We start from the raw sequence: 7,295 nt of genomic DNA on the forward strand, positions 1-7,295 counted from the left end.
TTATTAAGTCGAGTGTTAACTTTTCTGGGTAGCTATTACTTTTTAGGATCTTTTTGAGTTTTTGTATGTTTATGTCGTGAAATTTCCTGCCACTCAATGTGAGTACTTTGTGTATTAAATTTTTAGCCGTATTGATTTTGTATTTTTTAGGTTGCGAAGATAAGAAATTAAACAGACGACCCGAAGACGACGGTTTTGAGTACCAGTCCAGTAGGAGATTATTTCTTTCCCTGCTGGCCTTATGTTCCATTTCCATGGTGAATTGGAGTTTGTGGTGGTATTTGTTAAGGGGTTTTAAGATTATATTCACGTCTTTTAGTTTAACTATAGCAAAGATATCGTCTACATATTTGGATATAAATTTAATATCGATGTTTGAGTGTTTTAGCTCCGAAATGGTATTGTCAAGTAATTCGTCCATGACAATATCAGCAATAGTGGGAGAAAGGGGGTTGCCCATTGGCATTCCGAAGGTTTGAGAATAGAATTTATTGTTACATACGAAGTAATTGTTATCCTTGAGACAAAAGTCTAGAATACTTAGGAACTTGTTCTTAGGAATCATCGTCATATTTTCTATTTTTGCCCATTTTCTCATAATTATTCTTGAAGCTAAGGCTGTTGGTATATTTGTAAACAGAGATACGACATCAAACGAAACAAGTACATCTTCTTCACATACATTTACATTGGACAGCTTATTTTTTAATTCAAAAGAATTGTTTATATTGTAGTCTTCCGAGATGAGTGGCTTTAGGATTTCTCCAACATATTTAGACAAGTTTGAACATGGGACTTTACAGGACGAGACAATAGGACGTAGAGGGATTTCTGGCTTATGGATTTTTGGCAACCCATAAAGTCTGGGAGCCGTTGCTGCAATGCTGGTAAGATGTTGCTTTTCTTTTGCGTTTATGTATTTGCATTTGTATAAGTCATCCACTATGTTGTTATTTTTTCTTTGCAAAGTATTTGTGGGATCTGCTCGTATTGTTTTGTACGTGTTCTTGTCTCCTAGTAGGTTTTCTATTTTTTCTACGTATTCTGTTTTGTACATTGCCACTGTTTTATTTCCCTTGTCTGCGTCTGTTATGATGATGTTGTTGGTAATTCTTTTTCTCTATCATTAATTATAGTCTGAATCACTTGCTCCATTTCTGCAATTCTGTGAACTGCCGAGAAGTTGGATTTTGTTGTTGGCAGCGTGAATTTCTTTCCTAATGAGAGGAACCACTTCACCTCCTGGGGAAAGACGATGCTGGTTTTGTTTACGAATCAGTTTTCGTTGATGTTTATGCCTAGTTTTCGCATTCTTTCCTGTTTTATTTTCTCAATTTTAGAGCTGAGAGTTGATTCTTTCTCCTTCGCGATCTTATGACATAAAAGGTTTTGTTTTTGTATGAACTTGATAAACTCCGATTCACTTAGTGTGCGCTTTAGTTGGATTTCTGTGTGATGCAAATTATTTTTTGTTGCTCTAATATTCATGTTTGTTTGTGTTATTTCTATGTTCGGCATTTTCATGAGGAAGATTAGTTTGGTTTTTTTCTATTTTCTGCTTTATATTTTGGGATGTGCTATTTATTGTTGTGTTTTTAACCGAGTTTGTCAGATGTTTGGGGGTCAGCTCATATTTCTTGCATTCTAACAAGCATTTTAGTTGCTCGATCTGCTTGGCTAACTTCTGTTTTTGGTTGCTATAATACTTTAACCTTGTGCATGTGTGTTTTCTGTTTTGTAGGAGCTTTCACAGGAGAGAATGCGTATATTGGCATGAAATATAATAAAATTATAAAACCGATCGCCATCAGCGCAACTTTTTAAAATGAATCTTCCAACATATAACACAAATTGCCTGTATTCGGTAGATTTCCAATTTCCGATGTCATCCAAATTCTTGCACACTCTTCCGAATTCAGCTGGCACCCAAGCGGAAACGTGGTTAAACTTTTCATTCATTTCATGCACGTTTCCGCTTTTCATCAATAGATGCAGTAGTTTTTTGACCACTCCCAAATCAACAAGATTCTTAAAATTTCGCTACTTTCTTTTAAAAACGGAAAAGAATCAGATTCAAAACACTTTTGAATTACAATATACATAAACTGTCCTCCACAAATGGTCTGAATTTGTGTTTTTTTTTTTGTTTGTTAGGAAAAGAGTTTTCGCAGTGGCAAATCCTTAACACCGATTTTTCGAAGAACACAAACCAAGGAACTCAACGATGCCTGCGAGATATTATTTTAGATAATATATATAATATATATTGGTATAATAAAACCCCCTTTTTTATTATACATATTAATATACTTTATGTGGATAAATTTTGAGAAAAATCATTTAATAGAAAAATATATATATTAAAAAAAAAAAACATTTTTTACCAAATATGGGGGGCTGAACATCTTTTGCAGGGAACACCTTTCTGCGTAGGCGGCCTTCGGCCACAGATAGGGATTATAACCCTCAGACAGTAGAATTCTCCTTTCTGTGTTGCCAAAGAAGAGGAGCTGAACACCTTTTGCAGAGAACACCTTTCTGCGTAGGCGGCCTTCGGCCGCACTTATGGATTATAACCCTCAGGCAGTAGAATTCTCCTTTTTGTATTACCAAAGAAAACGGTGGAAGTATTTTTGCGCAGAACTTCTTTCTGCCGCAGTCGTCCCGCTCACTATCATAAGCATCAGTATGGTGATTTCTCCCTTCATGAACACCAGTAGAACAAAATTACTTACGGTATTTAAATCTAACTATGTGTCAAACTTTCTGAAACGGGCCACTAAAAATTAAGTAGTAGAATTTCAAATATGTTTTGACAGATATTCAAAGGTCTATATGTGAAAATTAATGTCTTAAAATATTTTTTGAAAATTTCAATTTTTCAAAAATTTATGCATAAATGAATTTTTGACCTTCTTTTCATCAATTTTATATATTAATTGCTATATTTCCGTAAATATTAAATGAAAAATAACCAAATTTTAATGGTGTATTCAGAAAAAGTAGGAGAATCGAAAAAAACTTCATACTGGAAAAATTAATTTTTTTAATAGTATTAAATAATAATAAATTTCGCAATAAAAAATTAACAATATAACAGACTTCTCCTTGTGTTAAACAAAAAAAATTAACGATCTTATTCTATAAAGTATACACTAACCATTCGTGCAAAAATATTTTAGTGCACTCTATCCTATAACAAGTAATTTTTAGCAAAAAAACCGACTTAAAAAAAAAAATATATATATATATATTTCATGATTCAATGATCGGATCTAAACCAAACTCTGAGACACTACCATTCCGTTGAAAAAAGACATGAGGGGCATAATGTCCGCCAAATTGGTATGAAGGTCATCTCCATCTGAAAGACATACGTATGTACATATATAAAAAAATAACTTCAATTAAAAACATAGGATATGCAAAAGTGTAAAATAATAAATTACGTTTTCTTCCAGCCTGTCTAATCGTGATTGCAAGCTACATTTCTTTTGAAATATGAGCTCCAACATGTCCAATATTTCTGTAAAAATAAAGAGTTTCAATACAATGTTTTAATATGTGTTTACCTTTATTAGAGCTAGAAGCCGTCGTCGAATTGACAGCGATCGAGGCACATTGACTTGGCTGCGAATTTAATACTAAAAGTAGTTATTAATTTAAAAATTAGCATACGTATTTGTACTAATTTGAATATTAATTTACATTGTGAGTTGAAATCAGTTGATAGACAATTTTTTGTATTCCTCCCTTCGGTGTAGATGTGGCCGGAGGAGATTCCTCAAATAAGTNTATGTGTTTACCTTTATTAGAGCTAGAAGCCGTCGTCGAATTGACAGCGATCGAGGCACATTGACTTGGCTGCGAATTTAATACTAAAAGTAGTTATTAATTTAAAAATTAGCATACGTATTTGTACTAATTTGAATATTAATTTACATTGTGAGTTGAAATCAGTTGATAGACAATTTTTTGTATTCCTCCCTTCGGTGTAGATGTGGCCGGAGGAGATTCCTCAAATAAGTTCTCAGTGTCCATATGGTCCATTTTCTTAAAAAAATAATCCCATGCAGTGGCGTATCCAGGATGTGGCGAAGGGGGGGATTAAAAAAAATTTACATCGATAACTTAAAATTGTGATACACAATGGCTAGAGGCGTGAGAGGCGCTAGATACCTGTGGGTATTCTTTCATATATGTATGTATGTGCCATTTTTACCGATATATATTTTTTGTCTACTCGGTTATTCCATGGGGAACTCATGCTTTATTTAAATTAAAAAAATTAAATTACTACAACATTTTAATTAATCAGTGTGTACTCCAGTTTTGTTTTGTAGAAGTTTCGCTAAACGCACCAGTTTTTACACATTGAATATATCTGCATATTTATATATTTACGCGTATCTATTTACATTTATTTATGTACAAGTCTACAAAATCGTATTACTTATAAAGCGATTTTTAATCTTCGTTGCTTAACACATATTTTTTCAATTACTTCTTGTGTTGTAATCGGTACATCATTATGTACCGCTAACATCGTTAAACCATTCAGCCGCTCCTTAATTGTATAAAAAGAAGGGACAAATAAGATAGCGTATTCAACAATTAAGTAGTCCACATGTAAATTTTTTTTTCGATTTTTAATTTTTGCTGGGTTTCATGTACACTAACAGCAGAGTGAAAAATGTTTCTATGTTCTGAAAAAAATAGCATGAAATGTTAACTACTCTTGCAAAAGTAGCTATAATACTTATTTATACACTTTCAAAAGTCTCCTCTTCATATAAACTTAAAAACCTGCAAGAAGACATGGTAGTTTCGGTGCCTACAAGGTCAAAAATTTGGGTTTAGTTTTTAAACCGCGCTGGGACTACTGCCTTTTCTAATCTTTTATAGTTTACTTTTTAAACCAGTCAATAGTTTTAAGCAATTTTTAATATATTGTGGTTTAAATTTTAGTCCAAAAAGCAATATTAAATTTTTAAATATAAAATTTGCAAATCAACCATACTGCAATTTAATTTTTTTAATGGTATTTCGTTATTATTTATCCAAATTTTCAGGTAATAAAAAAAGATACAGTTCGGATGTTACTTGTTGTCGTAGACGTTTTTTTTAATTTATGGCTTACTTTTTTAAAATCACATAACGCTGTTTGCAAGTGGACTACTCATATATTCATTAAAAGATAATTTGTCATCCGTCTGAAATAAAAAAATTTTAAATCAGAAGGATAAAATAGTATTGTGTTATTAATTCAAAAGTAAATACTTGTAGTTCAATGACGAAGGGGGGATCTATCCCCCCAAATCCCCTCCCCCCCTGGCTTCGCCACTGATCCCATGTATGAGAGGCATTGAAAAGTTAAAATATAATATTTAGTAGTATACGATGCAATTTATTTATTAAACTAACTGGTTTATATAACACAACTAATTTGTAAACTCGTGAAAGAGGTGATGTAAACTCGGGATAGTTATAGTTAAGATAGTTATTGTCAACAGGTATACAAAAATATTTGTACTCAATTTAACTTTATATATATAAAGTTATATGTTATATATGTTTATATATATAAAGTTATATGTTAAATGAACGGTATTTTTATGCTCTATTTACCTATTATGGTTTGGTGTATCATTATTTATACATATTTTTTAGTAAAACTGTTTTTTTCCGGGAAAAATACAATATTTTTCTATTAAATGAGTTTTTTTTTAATTTATGCACATAAATTATACAAATTATTAAAAAGGGATTTTGTTTACCTTTCTAACGATTTTTTTAAATTCGGTCGGGAATTTTTCGAAATATAGCCATTTATAGCACCGAAAATATAAGTTTGAACCAAAAAAATTTTATACCATTAAAATGAGGGAAAAAGGCGGATCACGCCCACTTTTTCGTTTTGGTCTAGCTTAACGGGCCGTATTCTGCACTTATGCCCATTTTTCTTCACTTGATATTTCGGTGAATTCAGTTGGAAATTGAAAATGGACTTTCCGCGCCAAAATCTAGAGCATTTGAGGTGGCACTTCACTCTCCCCAATCTGCTTCCGCAAATTTGGTTCTTTTCTCAAAATTTCACCATCCCTATGTAGGCAATATGTGGGAGAGGGTAAGATATATTAAAACAAATTGACAAATTGTATGAAGTTGTTTCATTCTGAGATTTTTTCAAAGCGAATTCCCACACGTACTATTTATGTATTATGGCCAATTTCAAATGAGTATTTAAATGGCACTTAAGTTTAATTGTGGATTGTTGTTTAACCCTCCGATGAGTGACAGTGCCGATGACGTTAGATTCGTGAGAAGGTCCTTAGGGACCTACAAAGAGTTGCTCGATGTTTCGACTGTACATGTGCAACTTCTTTGGTATTTATGTTGTCTTTTGATTAAATTAACGTCCTGCATATATATTAGGAATGAAATAATTTGAAGAACAAGTGAAAAAAAAATCAAAACATGAAGACAAGTAACTTGTTATTTCTTCTAAAATTGTACAAGGTCCCCATTATAAGGCCGAACCCGGCTCTCCCTTTTCCATTTAATGAAATTTATTCTGTCAGTACGGCACTTATAAAATAAATCTCCAAAATTTAAAATACGAGAGATTTTCTATCCTTCCAGAAATATGTATTAAGAAGTTTTTAGTATGTGTGGGAGGCGACATGCCTCCTTTTTGAATAACTCACATTTTTTCCATGAGCAATTGATACATTTTGCATACATAACTCCATACCAAGTTCCAGTATTCTTCTTACAAACACTTCCTGGGATATGTGGCAAGAAAAAGTAAATTTGTACTGGAAGTGCCCTTTTTTCTTATAACCCTAATCTTCCTCCATGAATTTAGAATTGAGTTTACATACCCCAGTACCAAATTTGTACGGGAGGAACCATGTCCCATTTTCGAATAACGCAAATTTTTCTCCACGAGTATGGAATTAATTTTGTATACACATCTCGGTGCCAAGCTCCAGTCCCCTGCAATAAACACATCCAGAGATATGCAGCATAGAAAACACAATTTCCATGGGAGTTGCCACACCACCTTTTCCAATAACTCTCATTTTTCTCCATGAGTATGGTATTAGTTTCACATACATACATACATATGTATTTCTATGCCAAGCTTGAGTGCTTCACCCCAAACATTTGAAGAGATATGCAATATGAAACTTTCAGTCAGTATGGGAGGTGCTACGCCTCTTTTCCAAAAACGTCAATTTTTCTCCGTGAATATGAACATGATTTCACACAGTGTTGGCAAACTGTTAATC

General features: G+C 32.7%; 1 protein-coding gene across 1 annotated transcript in view; it reads right to left on the reverse strand.

Annotated features, from left to right (window-relative positions):
* Positions 1-3,246: 3,246 nt before the first annotated feature.
* LOC108358298 (fez family zinc finger protein 2-like) overlaps positions 3,247-7,295 on the reverse strand; it is a 131,634-nt gene continuing 127,585 nt past the window's right edge. Inside the window, exons 5-7 of the transcript XR_001846745.1 lie at positions 3,807-4,053; positions 3,450-3,526; positions 3,247-3,364 (exon numbers count right to left, since the gene is read on the reverse strand). The gene's annotated coding sequence lies outside the window, so the exon portion shown is untranslated. The remainder of the gene's footprint in view (positions 3,365-3,449; positions 3,527-3,806; positions 4,054-7,295) is intronic.

Source organism: Rhagoletis zephyria, unplaced genomic scaffold, assembly GCF_001687245.7.
Source record: "Rhagoletis zephyria isolate East Lansing unplaced genomic scaffold, Rhagoletis_zephyria_1.1 Rzeph_scaffold_00233, whole genome shotgun sequence".
Lineage (NCBI taxonomy): Eukaryota > Metazoa > Arthropoda > Insecta > Diptera > Tephritidae > Rhagoletis > Rhagoletis zephyria.